This window comes from Oncorhynchus nerka, linkage group LG11, assembly GCF_034236695.1.
Source record: "Oncorhynchus nerka isolate Pitt River linkage group LG11, Oner_Uvic_2.0, whole genome shotgun sequence".
Lineage (NCBI taxonomy): Eukaryota > Metazoa > Chordata > Actinopteri > Salmoniformes > Salmonidae > Oncorhynchus > Oncorhynchus nerka.
In genome coordinates this window covers 5,756,748-5,770,593 of record NC_088406.1, presented here as the reverse complement: position 1 = coordinate 5,770,593, position 13,846 = coordinate 5,756,748, and the positions used below count along the sequence as shown (strand labels likewise).

The 13,846-nt window shown below is 42.2% G+C and overlaps 1 pseudogene; it reads right to left on the bottom strand.

Annotated features, from left to right (window-relative positions):
- Nucleotides 1-744: 744 nt before the first annotated feature.
- LOC135574083 (uncharacterized) lies at nucleotides 745-13,545 on the bottom strand (annotated as a pseudogene).
- Nucleotides 13,546-13,846: the final 301 nt, after the last annotated feature.

Below are 13,846 nucleotides of genomic sequence, written 5' to 3'. Positions count from 1 at the left end.
AAAGGAGTCAAAAGAGAGAAAAGAGAGAAAAAGAGAAAAAGAGAGAGAAAAAGAGAGAGAAAAAGAGAGAAAGAGAAAGAAGAGAAAGAGAGAGAAAAAGAGAGAAAAGAAAGAGAAAGAGAGAGAAAGAGAGAGAAAGAGAGAGAAAGAAGAGAAAAAGAGAGAAAGAGAGAGAAAGAGAGAGAAAGAGAGAGAAAAGAGAGAGAAAAAGAGAGAAAAAGAGAGAAAAAGAGAGAGAAAAAAGAGAGAGAAAGAGAGAGAAAGAGAGAGAAAAGAGAGAAAAAGAGAGAAAAAGAGAGAGAAAAAGAGAAAAAGAAGAGAGAGAAAGAGAGAAAAGAGAGAGAAAGAGAGAGAGAAAAAGAGAGAAAGAGAGAGAAAGAGAGAAAAAGAGAGAAAGAGAGAAAAAGAGAGAGAAAGAGAGAAAAAGAGAGAGAGAAAGAGAGAGAAAAGAGAGAGAAGAGAGAAAAAGAGAGAGAGAAAAAGAGAGAGAAAGAGAGAAAAAGAGAGAGAGAGAGAAAAGAGAGAGAGAGAGAGAAAGAGAGAGAGAGAGAGAGAGAGAAAAGAGAGAGAGAAAGAGAGAAAAAGAGAGAAAGAGAGAAAAAGAGAGAAAAGAGAGAGAAAGAGAGAAAGAAGAGAGAGAGAGAAAAGAGAGAAAGAGAGAGAGAGAGAGAAAAGAGAGAAAGAGAGAAAAAGAGAGAGAGAAAGAGAGAAAAAGAGAGAGAGAAGAGAGAGAAAAAAGAGAGAAAGAGAGAAAAAGAGAGAAAGAGAGAAAAAGAGAGAGAAAGAGAGAAAAAAACGTTACTTTTATAAATGCGGAACCTGCTTTTTCCCTAAATTAATTGTGTCTTGCCTTACTTGCTTAAAATAATGTTGTTTGGTGGGTTCTGGAATGGACGTGGATACTATTGTAGGTGTTAGGGACACGTTAGGGCTGAATCTCACAGAACCAACGACCTATCACAGAACCAACGGCCTATCACAGAACCAACGACCTATCACAGAACCAACGAACTCTCACAGATCCAACAAACTCTCACAGAACCAACGACCTGTCACAGAACTAACGACCTATCACAGATCCAACAACCTCTCACAGAACCAACGACCTCTCACAGATCCAACGACCTCTCACAGAACCAACGACCTCTCACAGAACCAACGACCTCTCACAGAACCAACGACCTCTCACAGATCCAACGCTGTTCATAGTAACATGGTAGATCATTCCAGGCCAATACCGGGTCATTGTGAATGCCGATAATCTCAGCACAGTTCTCTTCAGGTCCTCCATTCGGTTCGCCGGTTGTAGTCCAATAACTTGCGGTCAGTGGTGTCCCGTCCACCCATCTCCAGGTTCCCTCAACTTCTCTGTCAGTCAGACCGATCCAGGTTCTGTGGCCCAATGTTTTGATGAAAACTTGTTCCACTCTGCTGTTTATGATCACTAGGTCTGCTCCTCTGTCCAGACAGTCCTGTCTACTCTCAGTCCAGTTTTTAGTGTCAAAGGAGATGAAGTAACAACTGCAGCCGGACTGTATTATCCAGTCTTGGGGACATATCTTGCGGACGTCTTTCTCACAGGCCAACTGGTCTCTCGCTTCGCTCAGGTTGTCGACTAAACGCAGGGAGATGTTAAGAAGGACTTGTAGGACGACAGCGACCCAAAACCCACAGCAATTAATCTGTAGACTCTTCTGCTTGAGTGCTGAGCTAATCCTGAGCTGTCTCTGTTGTCCTGCTGGTTGGCTGTCACATTTTCATACGCATTTGTAGGATCGAGATCCATAGATGAACCCTCAGTGACGCTCGCCATAATGTTCCAACTTGGTTCGTTTCCAATCAAGTCTGTGAGTCTGTGAGGACCCAAACTCAACATCACACCCTTTCTTCACTGCTTGTTTCGTAACACGAAACAGGAAGTTACATCACAACAGCTTTTTGTTGTTGATACCCCACACATATGACCAAGTTCCTCTTAACAATGTGAAGTACGTTCATATATGTCTCAAGACAAAAGACAATGTTGCCGACATAAGGGTTCATTTTCTGCAAGGCCCTGTCAGTGGTCCGTGTATTAGATGTCAGCTAGCTGGTCACAGGTTTGATTTTCCACCGCGCCTCTTTCTTATTACCTACAGCTCCACCCAACACTTGTTTTTATATAACTGACCTACCAGTAATCTCTGGTTTAATAACTCTACATTTACCGCCATCTAGAAGCTAAAGCTTGAAATCGCATGACATTTTGACAGGGACACGCCTTATTTAGGTCATACCATAAACAGGCACCAAAGCACAGCAGAATGGTTGTCACTACCTACCACTGCCACATAGTCAATTGACAATATCCTAAAAATGTATGAAAAAGATACGTGATTATTGTGTCTTAATTTAAGGTTAGGGTTAAGGTTAGGGTTAGCAGTGTGGTTAAGGTTAGGGTTAAGGGTTAGGGTTAAGGTTAGGGTTAGCAGTGTGGTTAAGGTTAGGGTTAAGGGTTAGGGTTAAGGTTAGGGTTAGCAGTGTGGTTAAGGTTAGGGTTAAGGGTTAGGGTTAAGGTTAGGGTTAGCAGTGTGGTTAAGGGTTAGGGTTAAGGGTTAGGGTTAGCAGTGTGGTTAAGGGTTAGGGTTAGGGTTAAGGGTTAAGGTTGGGGTTAGCAGTGTGTTTGAGGTTAGGGTTAAGGTTAGGGTTAGCAGTGTGGTTAAGGTTAGGGTTAAGAGTTAGGGTTAAGGTTAGGGTTAGCAGTGTGGTTAAGGTTAGGGTTAAGGGTTAGGGTTAAGGGTTAGGGTTAAGGTTAGGGTTAGCAGTGTGGTTAAGGTTAGGGTTAAGGTTAGGGTTAAGAGTTAGGGTTAAGGTTAGGGTTAGCAGTGTGGTTAAGGTTAGGGTTAAGGGTTAAGGGTTAGGGTTAGACTGTTATGACTACAGGACAAGACAGACCAAGACAGAGACTGACTGCTAGGACTACAGGACAAGACAGACCAAGGCAGAGACTGACTGTTATGACTACAGGACAAGACAGACCAAGGCAGAGACTGACTGTTATGACTACAGGACAAGACAGACCAAGGCAGAGACTGACTGTTATGACTACAGGACAAGACAGACCAAGGCAGAGACTGACTGTTATGACTACAGGACAAGACAGACCAAGGCAGAGACTGACTGTTATGACTACAGGACAAGACAGACCAAGACAGAGACTGACTGTTATGACTACAGGACAAGACAGACCAAGGCAGAGACTGACTGTTATGACTACAGGACAAGACAGACCAAGGCAGAGACTGACTGTTATGACTACAGGACAAGACAGACCAAGGCAGAGACTGACTGTTATGACTACAGGACAAGACAGACCAAGACAGAGACTGACTGTTATGACTACAGGACAAGACAGACCAAGGCAGAGACTGACTGTTATGACTACAGGACAAGACAGACCAAGGCAGAGACTGACTGTTATGACTACAGGACAAGACAGACCAAGGCAGAGACTGACTGTTATGACTACAGGACAAGACAGACCAAGGCAGAGACTGACTGTTAGGACTACAGGACAAGACAGACCAAGGCAGAGACTGACTGTTATGACTACAGGACAAGACAGACCAAGGCAGAGACTGACTGTTATGACTACAGGACAAGACAGACCAAGGCAGAGACTGACTGTTATGACTACAGGACAAGACAGACCAAGACAGAGACTGACTGTTATGACTACAGGACAAGACAGACCAAGACAGAGACTGACTGTTATGACTACAGGACAAGACAGACCAAGGCAGAGACTGACTGTTATGACTACAGGACAAGACAGACCAAGGCAGAGACTGACTGTTATGACTACAGGACAAGACAGACCAAGGCAGAGACTGACTGTTATGACTACAGGACAAGACAGACCAAGGCAGAGACTGACTGTTATGACTACAGGACAAGACAGACCAAGGCAGAGACTGACTGTTATGACTACAGGACAAGACAGACCAAGGCAGAGACTGACTGTTATGACTACAGGACAAGACAGACCAAGGCAGAGACTGACTGTTATGACTACAGGACAAGACAGACCAAGGCAGAGACTGACTGTTATGACTACAGGACAAGACAGACCAAGGCAGAGACTGACTGTTATGACTACAGGACAAGACAGACCAAGGCAGAGACTGACTGTTATGACTACAGGACAAGACAGACCAAGGCAGAGACTGACTGTTATGACTACAGGACAAGACAGACCTGACAAGACAAGCAGAGACTGACTGTTATGACTACAGGACAAGACAGACCAAGGCAGAGACTGACTGTTATGACTACAGGACAAGACAGACCAAGGCAGAGACTGACTGTTATGACTACAGGACAAGACAGACCAAGGCAGAGACTGACTGTTATGACTACAGGACAAGACAGACCAAGGCAGAGACTGACTGTTATGACTACAGGACAAGACAGACCAAGGCAGAGACTGACTGTTATGACTACAGGACAAGACAGACCAAGGCACAGACAAGACAGACAGAGACTGTTATGACTACAGGACAAGACAGACCAAGGCAGAGACTGACTGTTATGACTACAGGACAAGACAGACCAAGGCAGAGACTGACTGTTATGACTACAGGACAAGACAGACCAAGGCAGAGACTGACTGTTATGACTACAGGACAAGACAGACCAAGGCAGAGACTGACTGTTATGACTACAGGACAAGACAGACCAAGACAGAGACTGACTGTTATGACTACAGGACAAGACAGACCAAGACCAGGCAGAGACTGACTGTTATGACTACAGGACAAGACAGACCAAGGCAGAGACTGACTGTTATGACTACAGGACAAGACAGACCAAGGCAGAGACTGACTGTTATGACTACAGGACAAGACAGACCAAGGCAGAGACTGACTGTTATGACTACAGGACAAGACAGACCAAGGCAGAGACTGACTGTTATGACTACAGGACAAGACAGACCAAGGCAGAGACTGACTGTTATGACTACAAGACAGAAAGGCAGAGACTGACTGTTATGAACAGTACAACAGGAAACAAATACCGTCTTAAAAAACGGATCTTATTGTTCTGTTATGACTAGAGTCAGACAAAACTGTTCCTAATTTTCTTCTCTGACTGTCCTTATCCTTCCTCTCTGACTGTCCTTATTCCTCCTCCCTGACTGTTCTTATTCCTCCTCCCTGACTGTCCTTATTCCTCCTCTCTGACTGGTCTTATTCCTCCTCTCTGACTGTCCTTATTCCTCCTCTCTGACTGTCCTTATTCCTCCTCTCTGACTGTCCTTATTCCTCCTCTCTGACTGTCCTTATTCCTCCTCTCTGACTGTCCGTATTCATCCTCTCTGACTGTCCTTATTCCTCCTCTCTGACTGTCCTTATTCCTCCTCTCTGACTGTTCTTATTCTGACTGTCTTATTCCCTCTCTGACTGTCCTTATTCCTCCTCTCTGACTGTCCTTATTCCTCCTCTCTGACTGTCCTTATTCCTCCTCTCTGACTGTCCTTATTCCTCCTCTCTGACTGTCCTTATTCCTCCTCTCTGACTGTCCTTATTCCTCCTCTCTGACTGTCCTTATTCCTCCTCTCTGACTGTCCTTATTCCTCCTCTCTGACTGTCCTTATTCCTCCTCTCTGACTGTCCTTATTCCTCCTCTCTGACTGTCCTTATTCCTCCTCTCTGACTGTCCTTATTATTCCTCCTCTCTGACTGGTCTTATTCCTCCTCTCTGACTGTCCTTATTCCTCCTCTCTGACTGTCCTTATTCCTCCTCTCTGACTGTCCTTATTCCTCTGACTGTCCTTATTCCTCATCTCTGACTGTCCTTATTCCTCCTCTCTGACTGTCCTTATTCCTCCTCTCTGACTGTCCTTATTCCTCCTCTCTGACTGTCCTTATTCCTCCTCTCTGACTGTCCTTATTCCTCCCTCTCTGACTGTCCTTATTCCTCATCTCTGACTGTCCTTATTCCTCCTCTCTGACTGTCCTTATCCCTCCTCTCTGACTGTCCTTATCCCTCCTCTCTGACTGTCCTTATCCCTCCTCTCTGACTGTCCTTATTCCTCCTCTCTGACTGTCCTTATTCCTCATCTCTGACTGTCCTTATTCCCCCTCTCTGACTGTCCTTATTCCTCATCTCTGACTGTCCTTATTCCTCCTTCCTGACTGTTCTTCCAATATGCACAATGTATGGACCAATCTCTCTTTGTTTCTCTGTCATGTACCTAACTCTCTCTTTTTAAAGAATGCGTTCTTTCTTTCTTTCTCTCTTTCTTTCTTTTGTTCTTTCTTTCCCTCCATCTCTTTGGTTGTTGTGGTTTAGTGGTACAATAGTCTAGACCTGTGATTCTTCCATTGGTATTGTGGAGTGTTTCTGTATTTTGTTTTCATTTATGTTTGTTTTAAATGCAATAATCTCCATTATGTAAAAAGCAATCCAACCTCGGCTACTTCTTCCTAAATACAGCCCTGCTCTCAGATCCCAAAACGCCTAATCATTGTTATGGGTTAACATATGATTTAGATACAGTATATACAATGACTTCAATGACTTGTATGATAATGTACATTTTATCATATTAGCATATTGTTTTTTTGTATACACAATTCAAGTAAATCCTCGTTGTTATTTCTCACTGTGTGTAAATAAATGTTGTTTATCTAAATATACATTATTTTAATATGTCCATTTTGTTTTGTTTACAACGGATGTTGTTGTCAACGTTTCCTGAACTAAAAGCAAAAAGAGCGGTGAATCTATTCACTGGCTTTAAACAGATATGATTTCTGCTGTCTGTGACTCTCGTGTCTATAGGTTGTAGGAACGTCACAATCCTGATTTTAAAGCTGAGGGGGGGGTGTAACCATTCACACGTTCATCAGCTGAACCGCAGGGAATACTGTATACTGGATATACTCGGTGCACTCGGAGTCATTCTCTGGGTGAGTCCCAAATGACACCCGATATATACAGTGCTCTACTTTTGACCAAGGCTCATATGGTTCTGGTTAAAAGTAGTGTACTATAATAGGGAATAGGGTGCCATTCTAAAGTAGTGTACTATATAGGGAATAGGGTGCCAAAAGTAGTGTACCATTCTAAAGTAGTGTACTATATAGGAATAGGGTGCCATTCTAAAGTAGTGTACTATATAGGGAATAGGGTGCCATTCTGTAGTGTACTATATAGGGAATAGGTGCCGTTCTAAAGTAGTGCTATAGGAATAGGGTGCCATTCTAAAGTAGTGTACTATATAGGGAATAGGGTGCCGTTCTAAAGTAGTGTACTATATAGGGAATAGGTGCCATTCTAAAGTAGTGTACTATATAGGGAATAGGGTGCCATTCTAAAGTAGTGTACTATATAGGGAATAGGGTGCCATTCTAAAGTAGTGTACTATATAGGAATAGGGTGCCATTCTAAAGTAGTGTACTATAGGGAATAGGGAGCAGTTCTAAAGTAGTGTACTATAGGGAATAGGGTGCCATTCTAAAGTAGTGTACTATATAGGGAATAGGGTGCCATTCTAAAGTAGTGTACTATATAGGGAATAGGGGGTGCCATTCTAAAGTAGTGTACTATATAGGGAATAGGGTGCCATTCTAAAGTAGTGTACTATATAGGGAATAGGTGCCATTCTAAAGTAGTGTACTATATAGGGAATAGGGTGCCATTCTAAAGTAGTGTACTATAGGGAATAGGGTGCCATTCTAAAGGGATATAGGGAATAGGGTGCCATTCTAAAGTAGTGTACTATATAGGGAATAGGGTGCTAAAGTAGTTACTAAAGTAGTGTACTAAATAGGTACTAAATAGGAATAGGGTGCCATTTGGGATGCTTCCATGATCACACATTAGAAGTTAACAGGCAACAGCAGTAGAGGAAGGTTTATTGATGAGATATAACCCCTGACCTCCAGTGTTCAGTCTCTCCAAAAATGTCAGAACGGGTTCAAGTCCAAACTCTGGATGGGCCACTCAAGAACATTCAGAGACCACTCCTGCGTTGTCTTGGCTGTGTGCTTGGATCGTCCATCTATATTGCAGAGACGTACCAGTTTTTTGGTCCTTCAATTCAACTTTTTTATTCATCACAATTTTCTTTAGCCAATTAATGCCGACAGACGAGTTCCTTCTCCCACTTCCACTTGGCTCTTCTATTGTTGCGGTAGTGCTGCAATTAGTTGGTTGTAATTTTGAGTAGAACAGACATTTCCATATATCAAATCAAAATCAAAATCAAATGTATTTATATAGCCCTTTGTACATCAGCTGATATCTCCAAGTGCTGTACAGAAACCAGCCTAAAACCCCAAACAGCAAACAATGCAGGTGTAGAAGCACTATATTCTTGTTAGCTGCGTGTGTTACAACTCCACCACTCCTATTTATGATACCTTTTACAAACAAAATATATATATATTTTTTAATCAATTAGTATATTTGAGTTTAACCATAATATTTGTGGTAACATTTGTTCTGTCTTTCCTGGTGGATTAACCTGAAATTGCAACCAACTTTCTATGGCTTGTTTTAAAAAATACCGATATTATGGAGATGATTTAATTTTCAAATAACCGAAAGTGAGAGGTTGTAATCTGAACAAAAAGGGGGAAAAGGCCATTCTTGAACACGGGGTGAGACATTCTTACTAATCTGCAACAGAACCAGTTTGGATTTAAATATAACTTTTGTATGGTTGAAGCTTTTAGTGAGAGGTCTAATACTTAAATACTTTGTCAGAAATGATTAAATATGAATGATTTAAAACATCACGTGAAAGAAGCTTGGACAGCTAATGCTAAAATATGTCTACCAGTTCAGTTTCTTAGATATTTCATTAAAAGATGCATTACTTACTAAAGTAGGAATGAAAGAAAACACCAAAGTAACACCGTGTCAAGGGAATTTGATTTAATAATGTACTTATCTGATGTTGAAATGATTGACAAATAATAATGTACTTATCTGATATTGAACTAGAACACTCAGAAGGACATGTAAAGACATTTAGATAACCAAGATAAAAATCTGTGTTGATTCATTCAAGACTCACCCAATTTAGTGGTATCCATTTTGGTAGTTACAGTCTTATCCCATCGCTGCAGCTCCCTACGGGACTCTGGAGAGGCGGAGGTCAAAAGCCATGCGTCCTCCCAAACACGACCCCACTTCTTGACACACTGTTCGCTTAACCAGGAAGCCAGCCGCACCAATCTGTCAGAGGAAACACCGTCCAGCTGGTGACCTGAATCAGCGTACAGACGCCCGGCCCGCCACAAGGAGTCACTAGAGCGGCGATGGAACAAGGATATCGCAGCCTCCCCTGTTACCCAGACGACGCTGGGCCAAACCTCCCCTAATTCGGACGACGCTGGGCCAAACCCTCCCCAAACCCGGACGACGCTGGGCCAATTGTGCACCGCCTCATGGGTCTCCCGGTCACTGCCCGCTTGTGACACAGCCTGGGATTGAACCCGGGTTTGTAGTGGACGCCTCAAGCGCTGCAATGCAGTGCCTTAGACCGCTGCGCCACTCGGGAGGCCGTTTCAAGTTTTTTTTTTTTAAAGGTTTACGTGAAACAGTCAGAGTATGCTTTATGGATCTAATATCAACGAGCCCAGGTGACGGAGGGAGTTGATGGATGGTAAATTAGAGAGTTCATTGGACGTGGGTGTAAAGTCTGGAACACACGGCAGTCGAAGATTTTTCATTTAGTCTGGAAATCCACCCACTTCACATACTTTCATTTGAAACATGGAGTGAAAAAAAAAGTGTTTCAACCACGTTCATTTGCATGTTTTTTTTTTATTCAAGGTGCAAGCAAGTAAAAGTTGGAAAACGTGAAAGCCACACATTTCACATTTCACTCTGTCCAAAGAGACATTTAAACTGGAAAGTGATACGTTGATAACCAAACATACACAAACGTAATAATACAATAATAATAATATAATATGTCGTCGCCACTGTATCTAGATGGTTAGGTTGTTTGTTCTAATCCAACACTGTATCTACATGGTTGGGTTGTTTGTTCTAATCCAACACTGTATCTAGATGGTTAGGTTGTTTGTTCTAATCCAACACTGTATCTACATGGTTGGGTCGTTTGTTCTAATCCAACACTGTATCTAGATGGTTGGGTTGTTTGTTCTAATCCAACACTGTATCTAGATGGTTAGGTTGTTTGTTCTAATCCAACACTGTATCTACATGGTTGGGTTGTTTGTTCTAATCCAACACTGTATCTAGATGGTTGGGTTGTTTGTTCTAATCCAACACTGTATCTAGATGGTTGGGTTGTTTGTTCTAATCCAACACTGTATCTAGATGGTTGGGTTGTTTGTTCTAATCCAACACTGTATCTAGATGGTTGGGTTGTTTGTTCTAATCCAACACTGTATCTACATGGTTGGGTTGTTTGTTCTAATCCAACACTGTATCTACATGGTTGGGTTGTTTGTTCTAATCCAACACTGTATCTAGATGGTTGGGTTGTTGTTTGTTCTAATCCAACACTGTATCTAGATGGTTGGGTTGTTTGTTCTAATCCATCTAGATGGTTGGGTTGTTTGTTCTAATCCAAAACTGTATCTAGATGGTTGGGTTGTTTGTTCTAATCCAACACTGTATCTAGATGGTTGGGTTGTTTGTTCTAATCCAACACTGTATCTAGATGGTTAGGTTGTTTGTTCTAATCCAACACTGTATCTAAATGGTTGGGTTGTTTGTTCTAATCCACATCAGTACAACTTGTTCTCTACACTCTAAAACTATCACATCCCATACATCACCAGAGGGGAGTCATTCACTCAGTGAATGTCACCAGAGGGGAAAACGAGCCAAAGAGGTGAATGTAGACAGGGGCCAATAACAACAATGTTGTTTCACATAAAAATGTAATTACAAATTAAATGTACAGTTTTAAATGTAAATATCCAGTAGCCTGTAGGCCTCAGCCAGACAATGTTCTTATTTACAGCCAGGTGTTAAGTACATTACAGTACATGATGTGCTCTTAAAGAACAGTAAAATATTGTCAAAATATCTTAACAAAAACACATGACATAGCTGATAATTACATTAACAACTTCCAAAGAACAAATGTTGTGCTGCTCTAATGCATCACGTCCTCTGCAAAGTACAACAGAACAGCGAAAAGGGGGCATGAATAGCCATGCTAGCCCAATGACGACGTGTAGAAAAAAATCAGGGGCGCAACTTTGGTTTTAGAAGTGGGAGGGGCATAACATAACATGTTAATTAAAAATGGTTTTATTCAGTTGGATAAACACTCCAAACAGCCTACCAGACCGCTCGGAGGCGTCTGCGTGGTCCTAAAGCACACCGTTGTCTCGTTTTGTATCACATTCCAATGATTAAAACGGGGATGGGGTGGGGGACATGTCCCCCCCCTGTCCCCAGTGAAAGTTGTGCCCCTGAGTAAAATGTACAGTACAGTGTTCACAAATTAACAGATAAATTCATAAATGACTGAAATGCATACATATCACAATATAATGTTGGGAGACCATTATAAAACACTATCAGTGACCATATAAAGTTCTTAGAAGTGTTTTAACATATAGGATTGATTAGCATTTTCATGGAACTATTCAGACTCATTATACGTCAAAGGAATTTAACAGGTGTTACATGAGCATGGGGGGGGGCAATGCCAGAACCTGTGAGAAAGGAGTCAAAAGAGAGAAAAAGAGAGAGAAAAAGAGAGAGAAAGAGAGAGAAAAAGAGAGAGAGAAAGAGAGAGAAAGAGAGAGAAAGAGAGAGAAAGAGAGAGAAAAAGAGAGAGAAAGAGAGAGAAAGAGAGAGAAAAAGAGAGAGAAAGAGAGAGAAAGAGAGAGAAAAAGAGAGAAAAATAGAGAGAAAGAGAGAGAAAAAGAGAGAGAAAGAGAGAGAAAAAGAGAGAAAAAGAGAGAAAAGAGAGAGAAAGAGAGAGAAAAAGAGAGAAAAAGAGAGAGAGAAAGAGAGAGAAAGAGAGAGAAAAAGAGAGAGAAAGAGAGAGAAAAAGAGAGAGAAAGAGAGAGAAAAAGAGAGAAAAAGAGAGAAAAAGAGAGAGAAAGAGAGAGAAAAAGAGAGAAAAAGAGAGAGAGAAAGAGAGAGAAAGAGAGAGAAAGAGAGAGAAAAAGAGAGAGAAAGAGAGAGAAAGAGAGAGAAAAAGAGAGAGAAAGAGAGAGAAAGAGAGAGAAAAAGAGAGAAAGAGAGAGAAAGAGAGAAAAAGAGAGAAAGAGAGAAAAAGAGAGAGAAAGAGAGAAAAAGAGAGAGAAAGAGAGAGAAAGAGAGAAAAAGAGAGAGAGAGAGAGAAAAGAGAGAGAAAGAGAGAAAAAGAGAGAGAGAGAGAAAAAGAGAGAGAAAGAGAGAAAAAGAGAGAAAGAGAGAAAAAGAGAGAGAGAGAGAAAAAGAGAGAGAAAGAGAGAAAAAACGTTACTTTTATAAATGCGGAACCTGCTTTTTCCCTAAATTAATTGTGTCTTGCCTTACTTGCTTAAAATAATGTTGTTTGGTGGGTTCTGGAATGGACGTGGATACTATTGTAGGTGTTAGGGACACGTTAGGGCTGAATCTCACAGAACCAACGACCTATCACAGAACCAACGGCCTATCACAGAACCAACGACCTATCACAGAACCAACGAACTCTCACAGATCCAACAAACTCTCACAGAACCAACGACCTGTCACAGAACTAACGACCTATCACAGATCCAACAACCTCTCACAGAACCAACGACCTATCACAGATCCAACGACCTCTCACAGAACCAACGACCTCTCACAGAACCAACGACCTCTCACAGAACCAACGACCTCTCACAGATCCAACGCTGTTCATAGTAACATGGTAGATCATTCCAGGCCAATACCGGGTCATTGTGAATGCCGATAATCTCAGCACAGTTCTCTTCAGGTCCTCCATTCGGTTCGCCGGTTGTAGTCCAATAACTTGCGGTCAGTGGTGTCCCGTCCACCCATCTCCAGGTTCCCTCAACTTCTCTGTCAGTCAGACCGATCCAGGTTCTGTGGCCCAATGTTTTGATGAAAACTTGTTCCACTCTGCTGTTTATGATCACTAGGTCTGCTCCTCTGTCCAGACAGTCCTGTCTACTCTCAGTCCAGTTTTTAGTGTCAAAGGAGATGAAGTAACAACTGCAGCCGGACTGTATTATCCAGTCTTGGGGACATATCTTGCGGACGTCTTTCTCACAGGCCAACTGGTCTCTCGCTTCGCTCAGGTTGTCGACTAAACGCAGGGAGATGTTAAGAAGGACTTGTAGGACGCACAGCGACCCAAAACCCACAGCAATTAATCTGTAGACTCTTCTGCTTGAGTGCTGAGCTAATCCTGAGCTGTCTCTGTTGTCCTGCTGGTTGGCTGTCACATTTTCATACGCATTTGTAGGATCGAGATCCATAGATGAACCCTCAGTGACGCTCGCCATAATGTTCCAACTTGGTTCGTTTCCAATCAAGTCTGTGAGTCTGTGAGGACCCAAACTCAACATCACACCCTTTCTTCACTGCTTGTTTCGTAACACGAAACAGGAAGTTACATCACAACAGCTTTTTGTTGTTGATACCCCACACATATGACCAAGTTCCTCTTAACAATGTGAAGTACGTTCATATATGTCTCAAGACAAAAGACAATGTTGCCGACATAAGGGTTCATTTTCTGCAAGGCCCTGTCAATGGTCCGTGTATTAGATGTCAGCTAGCTGGTCACAGGTTTGATTTTCCACCGCGCCTCTTTCTTATTACCTACAGCTCCACCCAACACTTGTTTTTATATAACTGACCTACCAGTAATCTCTGGTTT